Raw genomic sequence first — 24,238 nt, forward strand, 5'->3', positions numbered from 1 at the left:
GTATGCCTGTAGATTATAAGCTCCACAGGGCAGGGACCTGTGTCTGCAAAATGTCTCTGTAATGCGCAACGTAAAACCAGCAGCGCTATACAAGAACAGGCTATTATTATTATAATTACAACTCAACCCATTATAGTGCGCGATCCGCTATAGCACGTTTTGGATTATGGTGGAATATTACAAAAATGCATAAATAAATAATGCAGTGGGAGGGGGGGAAAGCGCTAATACTATAAATGGTGAACAATATATTGATTCAGTCCCAGTAGTCCTTGAAGTCCGATAGGCTGCCTAACGAGTCTAGCTGATTGTCTCCACAACCAGAATGGATATGCTAACAAAAAAAGACCTGTATGGCGCCAAGGATGACAGCCCAAGGTATACAGCACACAGTTCTTCCGTGGATCCTTCCCACTCTGTTATGCTGCTGCGAGGCTCCAGAATGTTCTCTCAGCGCTCCCAGCATGTATGTGGATGATAAAGACAAAAACAGCGCACTAATAGCGCATTATTTTTGACTGCTAGATCAAGAGCTGGAAACAGCACTGTGATGGTAATGGACTGAACACTTCAGTGCTGAGATAACAACATATTCCATAAGAATATTATTTATTGGGTTAATAAAACCATACAATGCTGCACAGTGAGCTGTGATATATGTAACGCTCCAGTGAATCCTGTGATAGGAGCAACTCTCCGGCAATGTAAAACTGAAATCCTACTTACAATTGGCCCCTCGGACTGGCGCCTTGTAAGTAGGTTTCTTTGTGACTGGAATCTCCCGGCTGTTCCTTCCGTGTAGAGCGGTGTCCTCCCCGCGTCTCCGACCGACGGCTGCACGCCTGGGGATCAGCCTCTCTCTGCACGGCTGCACCTGATGACGTCACCACTCTCCGGATTCAGCTCCGGTGTCCCTGAGAGTCCAAAAATCCCCCTACGCGTTTCAAGACCTCTCTGTCTCTTCGTCAGGGGTATTGCAGAGACTCCGTACAAGCTGATATTTATACCCAAATTTCTAATCTAGTTAATACATTCCTTATAGTGTTCAATTAATGTCTAATGATATAAAGTCCTTACAAATCGGGACACATATGGCAAGGTTTTGAACATCCAATTCACAAACAGAATGTACATGATGACCTCCAATGTATTAATACACTCTTAATGACAAATTGTCCACTAGATGTTATAAACATGATATGTTAAATGTATAACACGCACATATGTGTTAAATAATGTATGATCAACCTATTCCTTGATTTTATATCTGTCATGGTGCATCATTGGATTATTTATTATATTTTTTCCATTGACTTTAATCAATATAATTAGATTTATCATATCTCTTAATTCACTTTATTCCTCATATTAGTTCATTAATTTGTTATAGTGTGTGTGTGTGTGTGTGTGTGTGTGTGTGTGTGTGTGTGTGTTTATATATATGACCAATACTCCTTATTAGTATACATTTCAATATTAATATTATTGAACAAGTCAATATACACATACATGTATTGATTATATTTGATTTATACATATTCTTGATTGCTTCGTCACTGAACGTGACTTAGCTGATGACCGTTGAAAACAAAAGACCTTCATCTAGAAAAACATATCTCCTCCTATGCCACAGCATCCTTCTATTGCTACGATTGATTATCTGTAATATTCAGAGCCAATCTGACTGATGCTCATGACAGACATGAAGAAATCGTCTCCTAGTAGCTGCTGTGGAAATTAATAATGGAATAGAAGACGAGGTGGAGCGATACAATACTCTATGCCTGCGGTCCTAGTGTGAGTTTGTGAACTTTCTGTTAAGCCGGTGCTGCCCGCAGACCAGACTCGTCCCTTATACTGAGGTGGGGACGTATATGTGCACGCACCAGCAGCAGAAGGAGCGTGTCCGGAGTGTGGTGTTTTGGCGTTGCCAGGCCAGGTGGGAATAGGTGTAGCAATACTTGCCGGTACCGGTACAGAAGAGACGAAGTCGTTGCCGTTAGCCAAGGTCAGGGAGAGAGAGATCCGGGAGGTCGAGGTCCAAGCTGTGGTCGAGGGATGGGAGAAGCTGCAAGGTCAAGTGGGAGCCGGGGTCCAGAGACAGAGAGGAACGTCCGCCAAGCCGGGTCACATCCTGAATAACGAAGAGCAAAGGGAAAGCCAGAAGAGACGTCCGTAAGCAGAGACTATGTCGAGCGATGTGAGAGAGGCAAGACAGGTGCTATATATTGTGGCTGACCAATGGGGAGCGGGGGCTGTCCTGGAGGAACATGAGGAGCTGTCCTGGATTGGTTCCTGTAATAAGCAGCCAGGTGGGGAGCTTTAGGGTTAAGTGGCAGCCTTTGTGAGATTTGGGGGCGTGGTTTCACTGCTAGTGCAGTGAATAAATTATCCTTGCCCGGCACGCGCTCTGTAAGGTCGGAGAGCGCGCACCCGGGACCAGAGGGAACTGCCAGAGCCCTGAGAGGCCGCGGGGCAGCGCCAGCCCGCCGGGAACGAGGGGGGCACCCCCGCACAGCGGGAGCAGGTCGGGTGAGGCGAGAAAGCCATCTCACGGCATCGGGGGCATTCGGAGGTGAGGAGGGGTCGCGCTGTGAGCGCCGCGATCCCCGCGATCCCCGCATCCTCACACTTTCCACTGTGCAACCACGTGACTGCTGAGATCATCATACCGGGAGCAGGTGCTTTCCCTAACCGGTATCAAGTGGAACCAGACGTGGAGTGGACAAGCTGATCTAACCATCTACTGCCGAGACGTGAGCTGCCTGCACTGACGAGCTGAGAGCGGGGGCTTTCCCTATCAGCACTGCCTCGATCGGAGGACTACTTCACTGTTGCCCATTCAACGGCTACATTTACAGCAATTAAGGAGTTTCTTGTATCGTTCTATTTTTAACTTTATTGCTTAGCATTCTCAAGTGTATCTTCTTTATGGCACTTATTTGTGCTTTCTCTACCTTATTGATATTATAAATATTTTATTATCGAAACATGTTCTTTGCGTTAGTAGTCTTCCTTTAATGGAATAGGGAGTTGATCCTCAAAAGTCTGAACCGGAGGCTTACAATACTTGTTCTTATTGTACTAACTTCTCTCACACTGAAATACCTCTCTCTAATGGCTTTAATGACTCACTGTTGATACATGTACAGATATTGGACCTGTAACAGGGACTTATCCCTGTTAAGAAACGTGCCTCTAATCCAGCAGTGTGCTGGTTAATTGCACACCAGCAATCAACCAACTCCACCTGCCTGATTAGAACTATAGAAAAAGCCTGTTCCCAGAAACAAGAGGATTCCTGAGCTCACAATTGGAGCTGACCCAGGGAAGGACAGACCAGAGAGTTCCCTAGTCCACAACTGGGCTGACCTGGGGGACAAACAGATGTCTTGAGCTGCAAAGAGACTGCAGCAAGACAAAAGGGACAAGATATCTAAACCTGGATCCTGATATTGCTATAACACACAAGGGTGCGGACCCAGGAGAGCAGAGAGGCCTTCCCCTACAGCTACAAGATACAGATAAGACTTTCTTATGGGTGTGTGTATATCTATATATAATATATATATATGCAAATATAGCTGTATGCTCATCTGCATGTCTTAGGCAGGTCTGCAACCCCACCTTTCCCCATTATCACCCAGCATACAGCACTTCCACTGCAGCAAGGAATTCTGGGAAATGACATGCAAATGAGCACACAGTGTCACTTTTTGCCTCAATAACCATTTTTAACATGGTTCCCTATAGGCTTAAGCTTGCTGCATGGTCACAGCTTTGAGCACAGCCAGGGTTAAGGTGCATACCCAGAAAACCACCCACAGACAGCTGTTTCGACCTTGATGGGTCTCATCAGTGTGGGGTTGATTTTACTGGGAATGCAAGAGAGGCTATGGGATAGGCTAAACCATAATACTGAGTTAAGTTATGGTGAGTAAAAAAAGTGACAAAAACCCTCCACAGGAAAGCAAATATGCAAATATAGCTGTATGCTCATCTGCATGTCTTAGGCAGGTCTGCAACCCCGCCTTCCCCCATTATCACCCAGCATACAGCACTTCCACATTATAAATAATTATATATATATATACAGTATATATATATATATATATATATATATATATATAATGTGTGTGTATGTATAATTAGCTTAGCTAACCACCCAGTTACAGAGGGCTGGACTACACATGTAGATATTCTCCAAAGCGGAGTAGGGTTTTCTTTGGCTTATTTTGAATGTTTTGCTGTGTTAAAGGGACAAGCGCAATAAAGCCTAATTTTAGTTTCATTTTAAACGGTCTCCATTGTGTACCTCTACACACGTCTCTTACAGGACCTTATAGCTATTGATCCTTTGATCATTTTGCTGGCCTGTGCACAATGAGACTACCCCCAAATAGGCACTTGCCATATAACAAATATTCCTCAGAATGACATTAAGATGGTGTTGGCACAATGTTGGTTTAGATATTGAAGACTCACTCTTTCAAAAATGCTGCTAGATCGAATTCAACATTTAAACCCGATGGGGTTAGTGATTTAAATTCGCAAATGCAATAGGATTCCCGTTTCGAAATGCGGTAGATATTATAACACCCCGCCCCCCCTCCAACTGGCTACAGGGCATTCAATTGCCAAACATTTCAATCCTCTTGGGTCTTGGTTACGTTTTATTTTGAAGTGAGTGGACACAATGTGAGTGGTGAGTCCTCTCTTAATATTACAGACGTGTTCATAGAGACGTCTTTGTTATGCCCTGCCTGTTCTGCCAACGTGTACGGTAGCCCGCTGGGGACATTCTAGTAGGTAAATCACCTAAGGACCATGACAAATAATAAAGGATTGAATCTTCTATTCTTTTTGATGTCACGTTCGAAGAAAATGTTTTTACATTCCTACTGTTTTTACAAGAAATACAGCTAGAGCAAGTATAAAAACCTTTATTTTTAACAGGAATAGTGTTGTTACTAATAGGACAACCCGGCGATGGTTTCCTCGTCATATTTTGTGCCTTTCTGAAGTAGATCTGAGGGTCAACTCCCTATCCCGTTATTAATTTCCACAGCAGCTACTAGGAGACGATTTCTTCATGTCTGTCATGAGCGTCAGTCAGATTGGCTCTGAATATTACAGATAATCATGGCAATAGAAGGATGCCGTGGCATAGGAGGAGATGCGTTTTTTTTTATATGCTGGTCATCAGCTAAGTCACGTCCAGTGACGAAGCAATCAGGAATATGTATAAATCAAATATAATCAATACATGTATGTTATATTTTGACTTGTTCAAAGGGTTTAACTAAATAATCAAGTAAATATTATTATTATTATTATTATTATTATTATTGAAGAATGTAAACTTTATACTTATTACTTTATATGTTTTGACAATTGGATGTAGCATTGGGCACGACATAAATATATATTCATGATGTGGTGGGTGGGAGTTTGAGCAAGCTGAGAATGTGTGTGTTAATGTATGTATGTATGTATATATATATATATATATATATATATATGTATGTGTGTATATATGTATGTATATATATATATATATATTTATATATATATATTGACTTGTTCAATAATATTAATGTTGAAATGTATACTAATTAGGAGTATTGGTCCCAATAAATATATAAAGAAAATTAATGCACTAACATGAGGAATAATGTGAATTAAGAGATATGATAAATCTAATTATATTGATTAAAGGCTGAAAAAAATATAATAACCCAATGATGCACTCTTATGAGGACAGATATACAATCAAGGCAGAATAAGTTGATCATACATTATTTAACACATATGTGCGTGTTATACAATTAACATATCATGTTTATAACATCTAGTGGACAATTTGTCATTAAGAATGTATTAATACATTGGAGGTCATCATGTACATTCTGTTTGTGAATTGGATGTTCAAAACCTTGCCATATGTGTCCCGATTTGTAAGGACGTTATATCATTAGACATTTATTGAACACTATCGGGAATGTATTAACTAGATTAGTAATGTGGGTATAAATATCAGCTTGTACGGATTCTCTGCAATACCCCTGACGAAGAGACAGAGAGGTCTTGAAATGCGTAGGGGGATTTTTGGACTCTCAGGGACACCGTAGCTGAATCCGGAGAGTGGTGACGTCATCAGGTGCAGCCGTGCAGAGAGAGGCTGATCCCCAGGCGTGCAGCCGTCGGTCGGAGACGCGAGGAGGACACCGCTCTACACGGAAGGAACAGCCGGGAGATTCCAGTCACAAAGAAACCTACTTACAAGGCGCCAGTCCCAGGGGCCAATTGTAAGTAGGATTTCAGTTTTACATTGCCGGATAGTTGCTCCTATCGCAGGATTCACTGGAGCTTTACATATATCACAGCTCACTGTGCAGCATTGTATGGTTTTATTAACCCAATAAATAATATTCTTATGGAATATGTTGTTATCTCAGCACTGAAGTGTTCAGTCCATTACCATCACAGTGCTGTTTCCAGCTCTTGATCTAGCAGTCAAAGATAATGCGCTATTAGTGCCCTGTTTTTGTCTCTATCATCCACATACATGCTGGAGCACCGAGAGAACATTCTGGAGCCTCGCAGCAGCATAACAGAGTGGGAAGGATCCACGGAAGAACTGTGTGCTGTATACCTTGGGTTGTATTGTATGTCTTTATTTATATAGCGCCATTAATGTACATAGCGCTTCACAGTAGTAATACATGTGGTAATCAAATAAATAACAGATAATATAAATAACAGATCATGGGAATAAGTGCTACAGGCATGAAAGTAACATTTAGGAAGAGGAGTCCCTGCCCCGAGGAGCTTACAGTCTAATTGGTAGGTAGGGAGAACGTACAGAGACGGTGGGAGGGAGTTCTGGTAAGTGCGTCTGCAGGGGGCCAAGCTTTATGTATCATGTGTTCAGAATATCCACACTGCTATTCATATGCTTCTTTAAGCAAGTGTTGTCCTCCTTGGTGCCATACAGGTCTTTTTTTGTTACAAAAACAATAATATATACGTACATTTACTTATGATATATCTATATACTCTGTATATATCTATAGCCAGTCATTAGTGCTGTAGTCAGTTCTACCCAGTCTAGGGCGCCATCTAGTGGGAGTAGCTTGGGCTACGAGAGTATGAGACCGAGGTTCTCCTGGGTGTGTTTAGAAGGAGGGCAAGTCAGGAGATAGTAGTCCCTGACCTGAAGGTGTATGCCTCCCCCCCCCCCAGTAAGAGTAGGTCAGGCTGCTGACTGAGCCTCCCAGACTTCACCCCGTGTGTGTGACCAGGACAGTGAAGGTCTGCGGCCACAGACGGATACCCCTGTTCATAAAGTCCATCTTCTGTCATCTCTGGGGAGGCACCCCTACACACGCCTGTGCCCGTCAGCAGAAACCATGGGAGATCCTCCTGGTTCCTGTGCTGACTGAGACCTCCCCACCCAGCCCGACTCTCTTCAAAAGTCGCCGTATTTATACCAACACCCCTCCATTTAGGCGGCAGAGAACACGTGTGAGAAACCTGCTCATTGAAATATATTAGACACTAGCTGAGAGCCCCGGCGTTGCCCGGGATGTTTGTGGTGTGGGTGTGGCATTTGGGTGTGGAGTGGTCCACGTGGCCCATGTGCGGTGGTAGTGCTGCTGTGGCTGTACTGATGGTGATTGTATCGGGGTGCTGATTTGGGAGGGTTTGTTGCTGATGTGGGGGTGCGGATGTGGGTGTGCCGATGGGGGAGGTGCGAAGGTGCCGATGTGTGGGTGCTGATGGTGTTGATGGGGGCTGGGAATGGCGGGGAGCCGAGAATGCCAGTTGTGTGTGTGTCTACGTGTGTCTGTGTGTCTACGTGTGTCTGTGTGTCTACGTGTGTCTGTGTGTCTACGTGTGTCTGTGTGTCTACGTGTGTCTGTGTGTATACGTGTGTCTGTGTGTATACGTGTGTCTGTGTGTCTACGTGTGTCTGTGTGTCTACGTGTGTCTGTGTGTCTACGTGTGTGTGTGTACGTGTGTTTGTACGTGTGTGTGTGTGTGCCTGTCTACATGTGTGTGTGTGTCTGTCTACATGTGTGTGTGTGTCTGTCTACATGTGTGTGTGTGTGTCTGTCTACATGTGTGTGTGTCTACATGTGTGTGTCTGTGGACGTGTGTGCCTACATGTGTGTGTGTGTCTACATGTGTGTGTGTGTCTACATGTGCGTGTGTGTGCCTACATGTGTGTCTGTGTGTGTGTGTATGTGTGTGTGTGTGTCTACATGTGTGTCTACATGTGTGTGTGTGTCTATGTGTAGAGAGTGAGAGAGTGAGAGAGTGAGAGAGTGAGAGAGTGAGAGAGTGAGAGAGTGAGAGAGTGAGAGAGTGAGAGAGTGAGAGAGTGAGAGAGTGAGAGAGTGAGAGAGTGAGAGAGTGAGAGAGTGAGAGAGTGAGAGAGTGAGAGAGTGAGAGAGTGAGAGAGTGAGAGAGTGAGAGAGTGAGAGAGTGAGAGAGTGAGAGAGTGAGAGAGTATGGAGGGATGAGGGGGGAGCTGAAGGAATGTGTGTGTGGGGGGGGGGAGCTGCTTACCTTGCAGTCGGCAGCATCTTCCTCGTGCAGGCCGGGAGACGGACCCTGCAGTCATCTGGTACGGAGGGGCGGGGATCAGACCGGAGCCGGACAGAGGGCATGTGGAGGGGGGGGAAGCTGCAGGGAGAGCAGCACGGGGCATGTGGAGGGGGGAGAGCAGCACGTAGCATGTGGAGGGGGGGGGGGGGAGCTCACCCGTCCTGCCGCTGCCTCACTCATCCTGCCGCTGCCTCACTCATCCGGCCGCTGCCTCACTCATCCGGCCGCTCCCACGTGGATGTGAGGCGGGAGGCCGCGTGTTGTGGCCGCTCCCCGGCGTGTGTCCCGGGCGCTCGCTCCGCTGACTGTAGCGGCGCCAGGGTGTGAGCTTGGGGGGGTGGGGAGGGGTGTGAGCTTGGGGGGGGGATGAGCTTGGGGGGGGGGGGGTGAGGTGTGTGTGAGCTTGGGGGGGGTGGGAATGTGTGTGTGTACACAGGACTCCGGGTAAGTTCGGGCACAGGGAGGGTGGGGGGGGGGGGGGTGTGGAAGTTGAGGTGCGGTCCAGCTGACGGGGGAGAGTGAGGGGCACCGGGAGGGGATTGTGTGTGTGTCCCCGTCCGTGTGTGTGTGTGTGTGTGTGTGTGTCCCTGTGTGTGTGTGTGTCCCTGTGTGTCCTTTGGCCCGTCACTCCGCCTCAGGCCAATGAGAGGTGTGCGGGGGCGGGTCAAGGGACCAATGAGATTTCCCCTAGGGACACCGGACATGCAGGCAGGCAGGCAGGCATACAGTGCTTTCAATTATATAGTATAAGATTTATATTTTACATATTTCAATTGCCATCTCTTTCCCTGGCCACAGGAGGCTCCATATTTTGCCGCTGCGGTTTCTCCCGGGTTCTCGCAGTATTACACGGCGTTCCTCGCCCCTTACTCTCTGTTCACTGGGGGGGGGGGGGGGGGGGGAGGATTCCTCTCGCGTCCCTGTACAGGAGGACTTGCCGCCTCGTTTCTGCGTTCCTGTTCCAGGTCTTATTTCAGCAACACAATAATTTGCAGAATCGGGGGCGCTTTGTAAGTGTGACTGTGTGTCTATGTATTCACTTTTTGGCTGGTTATATACCTCCTAATTAGTATATCTGGATACTATATGAACGGTTGTGCACTGTGAGGAGCGTGATGTTTTTAGTTTGGTGATTTGTGAGATTCATACTTTTAAAAAATATATTCAATAAAGCCTTTGGCATTTTTTGTATTTATCCCGAGTGCTGTTGGATCTTTTATTTTTTTGCTGCGTATTACATACATATTGGTCTTTACATTTATTGATAATGGGCAGACTGAGTCAACGTTTCCATGTGTATGTGTACACGCACACTGGTTCCTACCTGCACGTTTCCATGTGTACACGCACACCACGCACGCACACTGGTTCCTATCTGCACGTTTCCATGTGTACACGCACACTGGTTCCTACCTGCACGTTTCCACGTGTACACGCACACCACGCACGCACACTGGTTCCTACCTGCACGTTTCCATGTGTACACGCACACCACGCACGCACACTGGTTCTTATCTGCATGTTTCCATGTGTACACGCACACTGGTTCCTACCTGCACGTTTCCATGTGTACACGCACACACACTGGTTTTTATCTGCATGTTTCCATGTGTACACGCACACTGGTTCCTACCTGCACGTTTCCATGTGTACACGCACACCACGCACGCACACTGGTTCTTATCTGCATGTTTCCATGTGTACACGCACACTGGTTCCTACCTGCACGTTTCCATGTGTACACGCACACACACTGGTTTTTATCTGCATGTTTCCATGTGTACACGCACACTGGTTCCTATCTGCACGTTTCCATGTGTACACGCACACTGGTTCCTACCTGCACGTTTCCATGTGTACACGCACACCACGCACGCACACTGGTTCCTATCTGCACGTTTCCATGTGTACACGCACACTGGTTCCTACCTGCACGTTTCCATGTGTACACGCACACCACGCACGCACACTGGTTCCTACCTGCACGTTTCCACGTGTACACGCACACCACGCACGCACACTGGTTCTTATCTGCATGTTTCCATGTGTACACGCACACTGGTTCCTACCTGCACGTTTCCATGTGTACACGCACACACACTGGTTTTTATCTGCATGTTTCCATGTGTACACGCACACTGGTTCCTACCTGCACGTTTCCATGTGTACACGCACACCACGCACGCACACTGGTTCTTATCTGCACGTTTCCATGTGTACACGCACACCACGCACGCACACTGGTTCTTATCTGCATGTTTCCATGTGTACACGCACACTGGTTCTTATCTGTACGTTTCCATGTGTACACGCACACCACGCACGCACACTGGTTCTTATCTGCACGTTTCCATGTGTACACGCACACTGGTTCTTATCTGCACGTTTCCATGTGTACACGCACACCACGCACGCACACTGGTTCTTATCTGCATGTTTCCATGGTGGGTGAAGGAAGAAGTTTAATAAGCCGCTTGATAAAATTAAAGTAAATAAGGCACCTGGCCCCGATGGCATACATCCAAGAGTTCTTAAGGAGTTAAGTTCAGTAATAGTCAAACCGTTACATTTAATATTCAAGGACTCCATTTCCACAGCCTCAGTACCACAAGATTGGCATAAAGCAGATGTGGTCCTATATTTAAAAAGGGAGCTAGATCACAACCGGGGAATTACAGACCTGTAAGCCTGACTTCAATTGTAGGGAAACTACTTGAAGGTTTAATACGGGATAATATTCAGGAATACCTAATTATTAGTAATAGTCAGCATGGATTTATGAAGGATAGATCTTGCCAAACTAACCTTATTAGTTTCTTTGAGGAGGTAAGTAGGAATTTAGACCAGGGTAATGCAGTTGATGTGGTCTACTTAGATTTTGCAAAGGCTTTTGATACGGTTCCACATGAGGTTGGTGTACAAAATAAAGGCAATTGGACTCAGTAAAAATATATGCTCCTGGATTGAAAACTGGTTGAAGGACAGACGACAGAGGGTTGTCATAAATGGAAATTTTTCAGGTTGGGCTAAAGTCGTGAGTGGAGTACCTCAGGGATCGGTACTGGGACCCCTGCTTTTTAACTTGTTTATTAATGACCTTGAGGTTGGCATCGAGAGCAAAGTCTCCCTCTTTGCTGATGATACTAAATTGTGTAAGGTAGTAGAATCAGAGCAGGATGTATTTTCTCTCCAGAAGGACTTGGAGAGACTGGAAACGTGGGCAGGTAAATGGCAGATGAGGTTTTTAATACATACAAATTGTAAGGTTATGCATTTGGGAAACAAGAATAAACAGGTGACTTACAAATTTAAATGGGGATAAATTGGGGGAATCCTTGATGGAGAAGGATTTAGGAGTGCTTGTAGATAGCAGGCTAAGCAATAGCGTCAAAAGTCATGCATTAGCTGCAAAGGCAAACAAGATCTTATCTTGCATTAAATGGGCAATGGATGGAAGGGAAGTAAACATAATTTTGCCCCTTTACAAAGCATTAGTAAGGCCCCACCTTGAATATGGAGTACAATTTTGGGCACCACTCCATAAAAATATATTATGGAACTAGAGAGTGCAGAGAAGAGCCACCAAATTAATAACGGGGACGGACAATCTATTTTATGAGAGGCTAGCTAAATTAGATTTATTTACATTAGAAAAGAGGCATCCAAGAGGGTATATGATAACTATATACAAATATATGCGGGGACAATACAAGGACATGGGGTTATTCCTTAAGGTTGGAAGAAAGGAGATTTCACCAGCAACAAAGGAAAGGGTTCATTACAGTAAGGGCAGTTACAATGTGGCATTCATTACCCATGGAGACTGTGATGGCAGATACAATAGATATGTTCAAAAAAAGTTGGACATCTTTTTAGAAAGGGAAGGTATACAGGTGTAGCATAGCCTCCGGCTGCTACTACTTCCCTTGGGCCCTAACAGTATAAGTCCTACTAGGGACAGGCACTGGAGGGGTTAGATTATTTCATGAGGGCCTAGTGTGCTATTGCAGCCCTGGATATAATTACTGTATCAAGGGGTGGGCCTAGCAACAGCCTGAGAGTGTCAGCCTGGGGGAGTATACTGGTTGGGTCACATGAGGTTGATGTGACTCCTGTCAGTATCAGACTTGCCCTGTTATGGGGCAGGGTTACAAGCCCAACCCCAATATATAAATACTGTCACTCTCCCAGAAATCAGTGTGTCTCTCTGTCTCTTACTCCCCCTGCGGAGTGACAACTGCTACCCTGTATCACACAAGGGGATACAGGAGGAACACCAGAAGGGAGTCTGGATGGGCCTCAAGCCTTGAGGTAACCTTCAGGGAATGTGGACTGCTGTATAATCTGGGATATGCAATAAACATCCATTGAACCATCCAAGTGTGTGATTCACTGCCTGGTGATAAAAGAAGTGTCAGCATGGACTATCCTGCAGACACAGGATCCTTGCGGACTGGAGGCGCTGCCAACTACGAATAAGGTACCCTGAAAGCCTGTCCTGATCCTCCTCACACCATTGCGGAGCAATTCAGAGCCCTCCTGTTGCCTCACAGGTGTGCATAGCACCAGGAGACATACTAGTAGCGACCCATTCTCACAGAGGGTGGGGGTAAAGGGGCTACACAGAGATATACCAAATAAGTATACCTGGGAAGGATGTTGATCCAGGGAATAATCCGATTGCCAATTCTTGTAGTCAGGAAGGAATTAATTTTTCCCCTTAATGGGGTTTTTTGTTTGCCTTCCTCTGGATCAATAAGTAATTATAGATATAGGATAAAGTATCTGTTGTCTAAATTTAGTATAGGTTGAACTTGATGGACGTACGTCTTTTTTCAACATCATCTACTATGTAACTATGTAACTATGGGTGTACATGCACACCACGCACACCACACAATGGTTCATATCTGCACGTTTCCATGTGTATATACACACTCTCACTCACACTCACTCACACTCTCTCCCCATGGTGTTGGGAGCCTGACTGCTGTATGCTACGGAATGGGACGTAATCGCGACCATCTCGCCGCGATCAAGTCGCCGCCGGCAGGCCCTTTGCCGCAGCCGCTCTGCCACCAGCCGTTTCGCCAATAAGGTAAGTTAACTTAAGGGGTTTTAGCGGCTAGCGTAGGGGGTTAATGATAGGGGTATTAGGTTTATAGGACAGGGGGTAGCATTAGTATTAGGGGTTTTAGGGTAAGGGGTGAGGTTAGGGGTACCGGGGTAAGTTTAGGGGTATCAGGGTAAGGCATGTTATGTTAGGGGTAAGGGTTTAGGTTAGGGGTATCGGGGTGAGGTTAGGGGTAAGGGGGGAGGTTAGGGGTATCAGGGTAAGGCATGTAATGTTAGGGGTATCGGGGGTAAGGGTTGAGGTTAGGGGTATCAGAGTAAGGCATGTAATGTTAGGGGTATCGGGGGTAAGGGTTGAGGTTAGGGGTATCGGGGTGAGGTTAGGGGTAAGGGGTGAGGTTAGGGGTATCGGGGTAAGGGTTGAGGTTAGGGGTATCGGGGTGAGGTTAGGGGTATCGGGGTGAGGTTAGGGGTATCGGGGTGAGGTTAGGGGTAAGGGGTGAGGTTAGGGGTATCGGGTTGAGGTTAGGGGTAAGGGGTGAGGTGAGGGGTATCAGGGTAAGGGGTAATGTTAGGGCTTACCTTGGTGGCGAGGTGATGTTGGCTAAACGCCGGTTTAACTGGTATGCTACATGTTCTCTTTCCTGCCACCAGAGGGAGCTACAGCACAACCAATTCCTCCAAAGGCCCGTAATATAGCGCGCGCGGCACTTATAGCTGGCTGTGGTTAGCCAGCCATTGTATGCTAGGGCGGCGCACACAGCAGTGAGCGGGGAGCCGGGCGATAGCGGGGAAGACTCCGAAAAGTAAGTATTCGCGCCGCTACCGCAATGTGTGTGTGTGTTTGTGTGTGTGTGTGCACAATATTAATAAATAATTTATTCTCACAGCATGTTTTTTTTTTTTTTTTAATACACACACACACACACACACACACACACACACACACACACACACACACACACACACACACACACACACACACACACACACCTTCCCCAGTGACACACAAACACAGTGACACACACACAGTACCTTCAAAGCCTGTCGCTCACAACACGGACCGTACGCACAAAGTGTGCGTCACGTGCACGAGCGTTCGCACAGGCACGCGCGCCCTCTCAGGTCAATCGTGGCCTAATAGAGAGGCACTTACCAGTGGTGGCCGCCTCCTTGCTGTGACATTATACAGCCATAGAATTGTAGACCAGCAAATCAACAAAGCCACCAGAATACCAAGAAGTGATCTCCTTCAATACAGAAAGAGACAAGCGACAGGGAACCTTTGGTGGTCACATATACAGTAACCCAAACCTAGGAGCCCTACGCAAGATCGCCAGGGAACTACAACCCATTCTCCAGGAAGATACAAGACTGCATCAGGTCTTCCCTGAAACACCCTTATTATCATACAGACAACCTCATAATCTCAAGAAAATGATGGCGAGGAGTAAAGTATTCAGCAGTACAACTGAATGCGGGACGAAACCATGCCAGGGCGCAAGATGCAAAACCTGCGCAATGCTCCACACAGCGGGCACAATACACATACCACACAGGAATCTGGAGTACAAAATCAGAGGAAGGTTCACCTGTTCCTCCAGCAATGTCGTGTACCTCATCATGTGCATGTAATGCCTAGGGGGCTGTTACTACATAGGTGAGACAGGACAGGGGCTAAACAGGAGAATCAATCTGCATCGCTACAGCATCACACGCGGATCAAGAGACAGTCCTTTCGGCGAACATTTCTCTGACTCTGGCCATAAGATGAATGATCTGATGGTGGCCATACTCAAAAGTAATCTTATTACACCAAAAGAGAAACTGTTGCATGAATACAAATTTATTAAACTGTTTGGGACACTGACCGGTGGCTTAAACCGTAGTTTCATGAGTCATGACCGCAGTTTCATGAGTCACTACTGACACAAGAGAACTCTCTTCCCATGAGTGCTAAATCCCATGTCTATACATACTGCGCTATATGAATGCACACACACCTGTCTCGTACACATACAAATGTACAATTTAATTATATCCCTATATACCAATAGGGATTACATAGTATCCACACACATTTATAGTAATGCAACACCCTTTTACATTTCAATACCCACCAACACCATTGGTATACACTCCCCCTCCACACGCACCTGTTGTAAAGCGCTGTATACAGGGTGGGCGCATTATACATTTATATTTACACACACACATACACACACTCTTACATCACAAACATTCAGGGACCATTTAACACCTAAAGTCATAAATCGCATACTGCAGAGGGGGGAGGGATAGGTTTCATCCACAGATAAGGCTGCGCTTATAGTGCCGGCGACGGTGACGTCGGGCTGCGGTCGCTGGAAAAATCAAATTGAGATGACTTCCAGCAATCGCGACCAAGCCGTCGCGCTTACTATAAGCGAACGCGAAGGCAGCAATGCATTTGTTTTGACACGGCATCGCTGCCGCCGGCACTATATGCGCAGCCTAACATTCCAGGGCGCACTGTTTAAGTTAAACCTTTCTTGCTTTATCCATTGTAACATCGCAGGGAGCAGAGATCAGTGTATCCCGAAAGCTCGCACAAATAAAAGCATTTCGTTTGCCACAGAACGGTATCGTCTATTCGTTTTTGATTATTAAGCTCGGCTAACACGGTACAGATACCTCTACATCTATATGTGTGTGTGTTTTTTTCTTCCTGCAACTAAAGAAATAGAAAAGTTCCTGTCACCCTCTTATTGCTCACCATACCAGCCCTGCACGGATCATCAGCCCCTGGGAATGGCAGAGGAACCGCTGAGTGTCACCTCCTACACCACTATAGAGACACTGGGACGCGTTGATGTGTGGCCACTCTTCGGTTGGCCGGGGAAAGACGTGTTACACATACATAATGTATACTAATCTTTTCATCGCTCATCTTCAAGCTTCCCTACAGAGTTTATCTCCACCCCCACGCATCGCCTTAGGATAGATGTATCCTTCTAGCTGTGCTGTCACAGTACACAGAATAATAGTTTGTAATATTGTCTTATCACCACCAGATGGCAGTAGTAAACAGACCTCCTAGCACTGTGTAATAGGCTGCGCTTACAGTGCCTGGCGACGCGACGCAGCGCCGAAACAAATACATGGAATCCGTTGCATGCGCTTATAGTAAGCGTGACGGCGACGGAGCGACCAAAAATGTTGAAGTCAGTGAAATGTGATTTTGGGAGAGACAGTCGCCACATGTGACTGTCTCTAAACCAATCACAGAGCGCCTGTTGCACTCTGCCCGCCCCCTTCGTGACGCCACAGGCCTTGTCGCCAGTGACGTTGCTCAAAACTAAAGTTCAACTTTTGCCGACGGCGACAGGTGACGTCATCGGTCGCGTCGCCGGCACTGTAAACGCGGCCTTAGCAGTGCTGTCCTTCTAGGTTAGTGCAGTGAGGTCTCTGATTGGACAGGTGACGAGGGGGCAGCCTAAGTGGGACTGACACTTTAACCCAATACACATGTCACTGTCATCCGGACACTTTCGCTTAGAATGGGACTGACCAGTTACTCATGAAACACATCACTGCAATTGGGTGACTTTTCTCACACGGGGAACTGATCCTAGTTTAACACAAAGAACTGGTCACTGTCAGTAGGTCACCTTGCTTCTATGTGGGACTGACCCCGTAATCTGTTAAACACGTGACCATCATTATGTCACCCTGCTTCTACTTGGGGAAGGAGTGGCTCAGTGAGTAACGACAGTGTCCTCAGTCAGGGAGTCTGGTTCAAATCCTGGTGTCACTTCCCTGTGCCCTTGGGCGAGGCCACTTTATCTCCCTGTGCCTCAGACTTCAAAAACAGATAGTAAGATCTAGGCCAGTGGTTTCAAACCTTTTTTTTTAGTTAAGGAACCCTATGTGAAATTCTGAGGAACCGCAACCCTCTCTAATAGCGGAGAGGAAGTGCAGTATAAAGATATTCTGTCGAATTCTGTTGTATATATTGCATTTAGAAAAGTCACTTAAAAAATATTCAAGTATGTGAACCAGGCTGTTGGATGGCCAAGGTATGGTTTGTTGATTTTTAATTACTGAACGTTTGTTTTTTTACACTTTCTGTATTTGTAACTTGTAAGGCACAGATTATACACTCCGCTTGCTAGCGAGAGCGCATGGTCCTACCATGCTGCGCTGCTGCAGCACAAGCGATCCCTGCTCATCGTGCTGGCGGCGCTGAGGAGGCGTAGCGGACGCGTCACAAAGCTGGTTCACCCTCATTGGCTGAACAAGCTCACGTGATGCTGACGCCCCGCGGCAGCCGCCTGAGAAGACTAAGTTTTTTTGTCTGCTCAAAACGCTGCTGCGGCTATTCGACTGCAGGCGAGCGGGCACTTGGCCAACTGCTATAGCCAATGACTGAAGTGTGCTTGATGCGCACGCAGCAACTCCTCCACTAAAAGCTCGGCCTAAGGTCATATATCATTTTACTGGTGTTCATTTGGAAACATTGAAGTAATAACACTGTGAATATTGGTCGACACTTGTCTTATATTCTTTTCACTTGTAATAAATACATTAAAAAAAAAAAAAACGTCACTGTCATTAGGTCACTTTGCTCCTATGTGTTACCGACCCGTTAACCATGTCACTGTCATTCAGATTCCTGCAGGTTAATAGGGTCAGTGACACCTCCCTCTGTCACTCATTGGAAGTGAGTCTCGCTCATTGGAAGTGAACTCTTACGACGCGATTATACTGGCGCGTGAGCGGCGACGGTTCGCCCTCATTGGCTGAACCGCTCATGCGACACAGCGGTGACGTGGCCATCGCGCTCCAAAAACACTATGTGCGCCTTCATTGGCCACAATTAGTTTGTTTCGGCGTGCAGCGAGTATAATCGTGGCCGTGGGAGAGAGTCGCATTCATTGGAAGCGAACTCTTAGTGCTTATCGCTCACTTCCATTAAGCAACTCTCCTAATACATTACACCAGCATTCCATTAAGTGAAACTCACTGTCCATGTGTGACACCTCCCAATGACTGCCTTCCAGTGAGTGACACCTCCCAGTGACTGCCTTCCATTGAGTGACACCTCCCAGTGACTGCCTTCCAGTGAGTGACACCTCCCAGTGACTTCCTTCCAGTGAGTGACACCTCCCAGTGACTGCCTTCAAGTGAGTGTCACCTCCCAGTGACTGCCTTCCAGTGAGTGTCACCTCCCAGTGACTGCCTTCCATTGGGTGACACCTCCCAGTGACTGCCTTCCAGTGAGTGTCACCTCCCAGTGACTGCCTTCCATTGGGTGACACCTCCCAATGACTGCCTTCCAGTGAGTGACACCTCCCAGTGACTGCCTTCCAGTGAGTGTCACCTCCCAGTGACTGCCTTCCATTGGGTGACACCTCCCAATGACTGCCTTCCAGTGAGTGACACCTCCCAGTGACTGCCTTCCAGTGAGTGTCACCTCCCAGTGACTGCCTTCCATTGAGTGACACCTCCCAATGACTGCCTTCCAGTGAGTGACACCTCCCAGTGACTGCCTTCCATTGAGTGACACCTCCCAGTGACTGCCTTCCAGTGAGTGTCACCTCCCAGTGACTGCCTTCCATTGGGTGACACCTCCCAATGACTGCCTTCCAGTGAGTGACACCTCCCAGTGACTGCCTTCCATTGAGTGACACCTCCCAGTGACTGCCTTCCAGTGAGTGACACCTCCCAGTGACTGCCTTCCATTGAGTGACACCTCCCAGTGACTGCCTTCCAGTGAGTGACACCTCCCAGTGACTGCCTTCCAGTGAGTGTCACCTCCCAGTGACTGCCTTCCATTGGGTGACACCTCTCAGTGACTGCCTTCCAGTGAGTGTCACCTCCCAGTGACTGCCTTCCATTGGGTGACACCTCTCAGTGACTGCTTTCCATTGAGTGATACCTCCCAGTGACTGCCTTCCAGTGAGTGACACCTCCCCCTTCCAGTGAGTGACACCTCCCAGTGACTGCCTTCCATTGAGTGCTACCTCCCAGTGACTGCCTTCCAGTGAGTGACACCTCCCCCTTCCAGTGAGTGACACCTCCCAGTGACTGCCTTCCATTGAGTGCCACCTCCCAGTGACTGCCTTCCATTGAGTGACACCTCCCAGTGACTGCCTTCCAGTGAGTGTCACCTCCCAGTGACTGCTTTCCATTGAGTGACACCTCCCAGTGACTGCCTTCCAGTGAGTGTCACCTCCCAGTGACTGCTTTCCATTGAGTGACACCTCCCAGTGACTGCCTTCCATTGAGTGCCACCTCCCAGTGACTGCCTTCCATTGAGTGCCGCCTTCCATTGAGTGTCACCTCCCACTGACTGCCTTCCAGTGAGTGACACTTCACTCTCTCTCTCTGGAACCCCCTGTCTCACTCCTCCACTAAATGGGAGCGCCCCATCTGTTGTGCGAATGGGGGGGCGGGTCCGGGTCCAACCAGCGTCAATAACAGGGTGTGTTGCCCACTCATCCTCCCCCGCATCATGAATAGGCGCGACCCAGCCGCACTTTACCATGCAGCATTCGGGCCGAACCACTCGCCTGAACATGAGATAGTAGGGGTAGACCGTCTCTACCCCTCCCCGTCTCCTCAGTGGACGGTCATCTGCAGGGGGCGGGCCGTACCACTCCCCCTCACAGGGGAGTCCCCTCACCGCCCCGCCTCCTAAAGTCAGCGCAACCAGGCCCTGGCTGTCAGCTGCAGGGGGCGGGCCGTACCACTCCCCCTCACAGGGGAGTCCCCTCTTGGCCCCGCCTCCTAAAGTCAGCGCACCCAGGCGCCTGGCTGTCAGCTGCAGGGGGCGGGCCGTGCCATTCACACTGTCAGGAGAGTCACCCTCTCCGCCCCACCTCTCCCCCCGCCTCCTAAAGTCAGCGCACCCAGGCCCTGGCTGTCAGCTGCAGGGGGCGGGCCGTACCACTCCCCCTGACAGGGGTGGGCTGTGGCGCGGGCTGCTTGCGTCGGTTGGGGCGGCAGTGAGATGGCAGCGGCGGGGGCCGAGGTGTGAAGGGAATGTGAGGAGGAGGCGGCATGAGAGCCCCGGCTCACCCTCCCTCCCGGGGCTGCCCGGGCGGCTCCTGCAGGGCCGTGACGTCACCCATCCGCAGGGCTGACGGGATGTGACGTCACTTTCTACACATGAGGTGAGTGGCGCCTGAGAGGCCTCAAATTAATAACAGTGCTACACACCCAGCCCCAATACATACTGTGGTATATACACCCACCCCCAATACATACTGTGCTATATATACACGCCCCCAATACACACTGTGCTATATATACACGCCCCAATACATACTGTGCTATATATACACGCCCCCAATACATACTGTGCTATATATACACGCCCTCAATACATACTGTGCTATATATACACGCCCCCAATACATACTGTGCTATATATACACGCCCTCAATACATACTGTGCTATATATACACGCCCCCAATACATACTGTGCTATATATACACGCCCCCGATACATACTGTGCTATATATACACGCCCCCGATACATACTGTGCTATATATACCCACCCCAATACATACTGTGCTATATATACACGCCCCAATACATACTGTGCTATATATACACGCCCCCAATACATACTGTGCTATATATACACGCCCCCGATACATACTGTGCTATATATACCCACCCCCAATACATACTGTGCTATATATACACGCCCCCAATACATACTGTGCTATATATACACGCCCCCTACATACTGTGCTATATATACACACCCCCGATACATACTGTTCTATATACACCCACCCCCAATACATACTGTGCTATATATACACGCCCCCGATACATACTGTTCTATATACACCCACCCCCAATACATACTGTGCTATATATACACGCCCCCGATACATACTGTTCTATATACACCCACCCCCAATACATACTGTGCTATATATACACGCCCCCGATACATACTGTTCTATATACACCCACCCCCAATACATACTGTGCTATATATACACGCCCCCGATACATACTGTTCTATATACACCCACCCCCAATACATACTGTGCTATATATACACGCCCCCGATACATACTGTTCTATATACACCCACCCCCAATACATACTGTGCTATATATACACGCCCCCGATACATACTGTTCTATATACACCCACCCCCAATACATACTGTGCTATATATACGCCCCGATACATACTGTGCTATATACACCCGCCCCCGATACATACTGTGCTATATACACCCACCCCGATACATAATGTGCTATATACACCCACCCCCGATGCATACTGTGCTATATACGCACCACCCCGATGCATACTGTGCTATATACGCACCACCCCGATGCATACTGTGCTATATACGCACCAACTCTGCTGCTAACACACGTTCTATACCCCCCCCCCCCCCCCCGATACGTCCTGACCAATCCCGTGCCCTGTCTCAGAACTGTTACTTCAATCAGACAAATCCCCTGCTCTGTCTCAGCTGTTCTGAAAGCTGATTGGTTGGAAATAAACACATTGAAAACTACACATTCTGCTGCTTAAGTTCCGGGGATTACTGATTTGTTAAAATTCCGCCCATTATCCAATCAGAGAGCAGGGTTTTCAATAATGCCCTGAATTTTACTGCTTTAGCCTATAATGTCATATACTCTATATCACGCACACTGCGCTGATAACAATACTGTGCTGTATACACGTGTCCCCACTGCACTGATAACAACACTGTGATATTGAGAGAGACACACACACACACACACACACACACACACACACACACACACACACACACACACACACACACACACACACACACACACACACTGTTCTGATGGTAACACTGCTATAAACACGAGCACCCTATTTCTAGTAATAATTAGATATTGGTATACAGTGCACACTGTTTGACAGCTGCTACACCAATACTTATTGTAATCTTTTATATATTTTATATTCATGGCCTCCACCTGTTAAACTATCCTTTTACAGTACTATCACTTCTAATACTGTACAATAATAGTGTAACACGTCATTGTCTTATCATTTATAAGAATATTACTTCCAGATGTTATTGCACTGGTGTAGTACTATTAAATTATTACTTCGTCCTGTTACTATACTGGCATAGTATTGTTTATTATATTACTTAAGTCTGTTACTGTACTGACCCAGTATTAATATGATATGACATCCTCTGGTTACTATATTGACACAGTATATTATTAATGCTGCCTGTTACTGTACTGGCACAGTTATTATTACCCTACTACTTCCTGTTACTGTACTGGCACAGTATTATTATATTACGTCTGTTATTTACTGGCACATTATACATATATAATTACTTCCTCCAGTTACAATACTGGCAAAGTAGTAAATTATTACTTCCAGCTGTTACTGTATGGGCACTTTATTATATTCTTACGTCCAGCTGTTACTATACTAACATAGTATTATATGATTACTACCGCCCAGTACTCTACCGGTACAGTATTCTATTATTCCTCCGATTACTATACTGGCACAGTATTATTATGACTTCCTACTGTTACTCGACTACTGGCACAGTATTATTATTATATTATTACTTCTTTCTGTTACCCTAATGGCACAGTGTAATTATATGATTACTTCCTCCTGTTACTATACTGGTACAGTATTTTTATATTATTAATTCCTCCTGTTACTATACTGGTACAGTATTATTATATTATTACTTCCTACTGTTATGTACGGGCATATTTAATATACTGTACTACTTTCTCCTGTTGCTATATTGGTGTATTATTATTAATAATACATTACTTTCTATTACTGTAATGACACAGTATTCTCATTATGACTTGTTCCTGTTACTATACGTGCACAGTATTGTTATTATTATTATTACTACATTACTTTCTGTTACTATACTGGCACAGTATTGTTATTATTATTATTATTATTATTATTATTATTATTACATTACTTTCTGTTACTATACTGGCACAGTATTGTTATTATTATTATTATTATTATTACATTACTTTCTGTTACTATACTGGCACAGTATTGTTATTATTATTATTATTATTATTATTATTACATTACTTTCTGTTACTATACTGGCACAGTATTGTTATTATTATTATTATTATTACATTACTTCCTGTTACTATACTGGCACAGTATTGTTATTATTATTATTATTATTATTATTATTATTATTATTATTATTATTACATTACTTCCTGTTACTATACTGGCACAGTATTGTTATTATTATTATTATTATTATTATTACATTACTTCCTGTTGCTATACTGGCACAGTATTGTTATTATTATTATTATTATTATTATTATTATTATTACATTACTTCCTGTTACTATACGTGCACAGTATTGTTATTATTATTATTACATTACTTTCTGTTACTATACTGGCACAGTATTGTTATTATTATTATTATTACATTACTTTCTGTTACTATACGTGCACAGTATTGTTATTATTATTATTACATTACTTTCTGTTACTATACTGGCACAGTATTGTTATT

The sequence above is a fragment of the Ascaphus truei genome, chromosome 6 (assembly GCF_040206685.1).
Source record: "Ascaphus truei isolate aAscTru1 chromosome 6, aAscTru1.hap1, whole genome shotgun sequence".
Classification (NCBI taxonomy): Eukaryota; Metazoa; Chordata; class Amphibia; order Anura; family Ascaphidae; genus Ascaphus; species Ascaphus truei.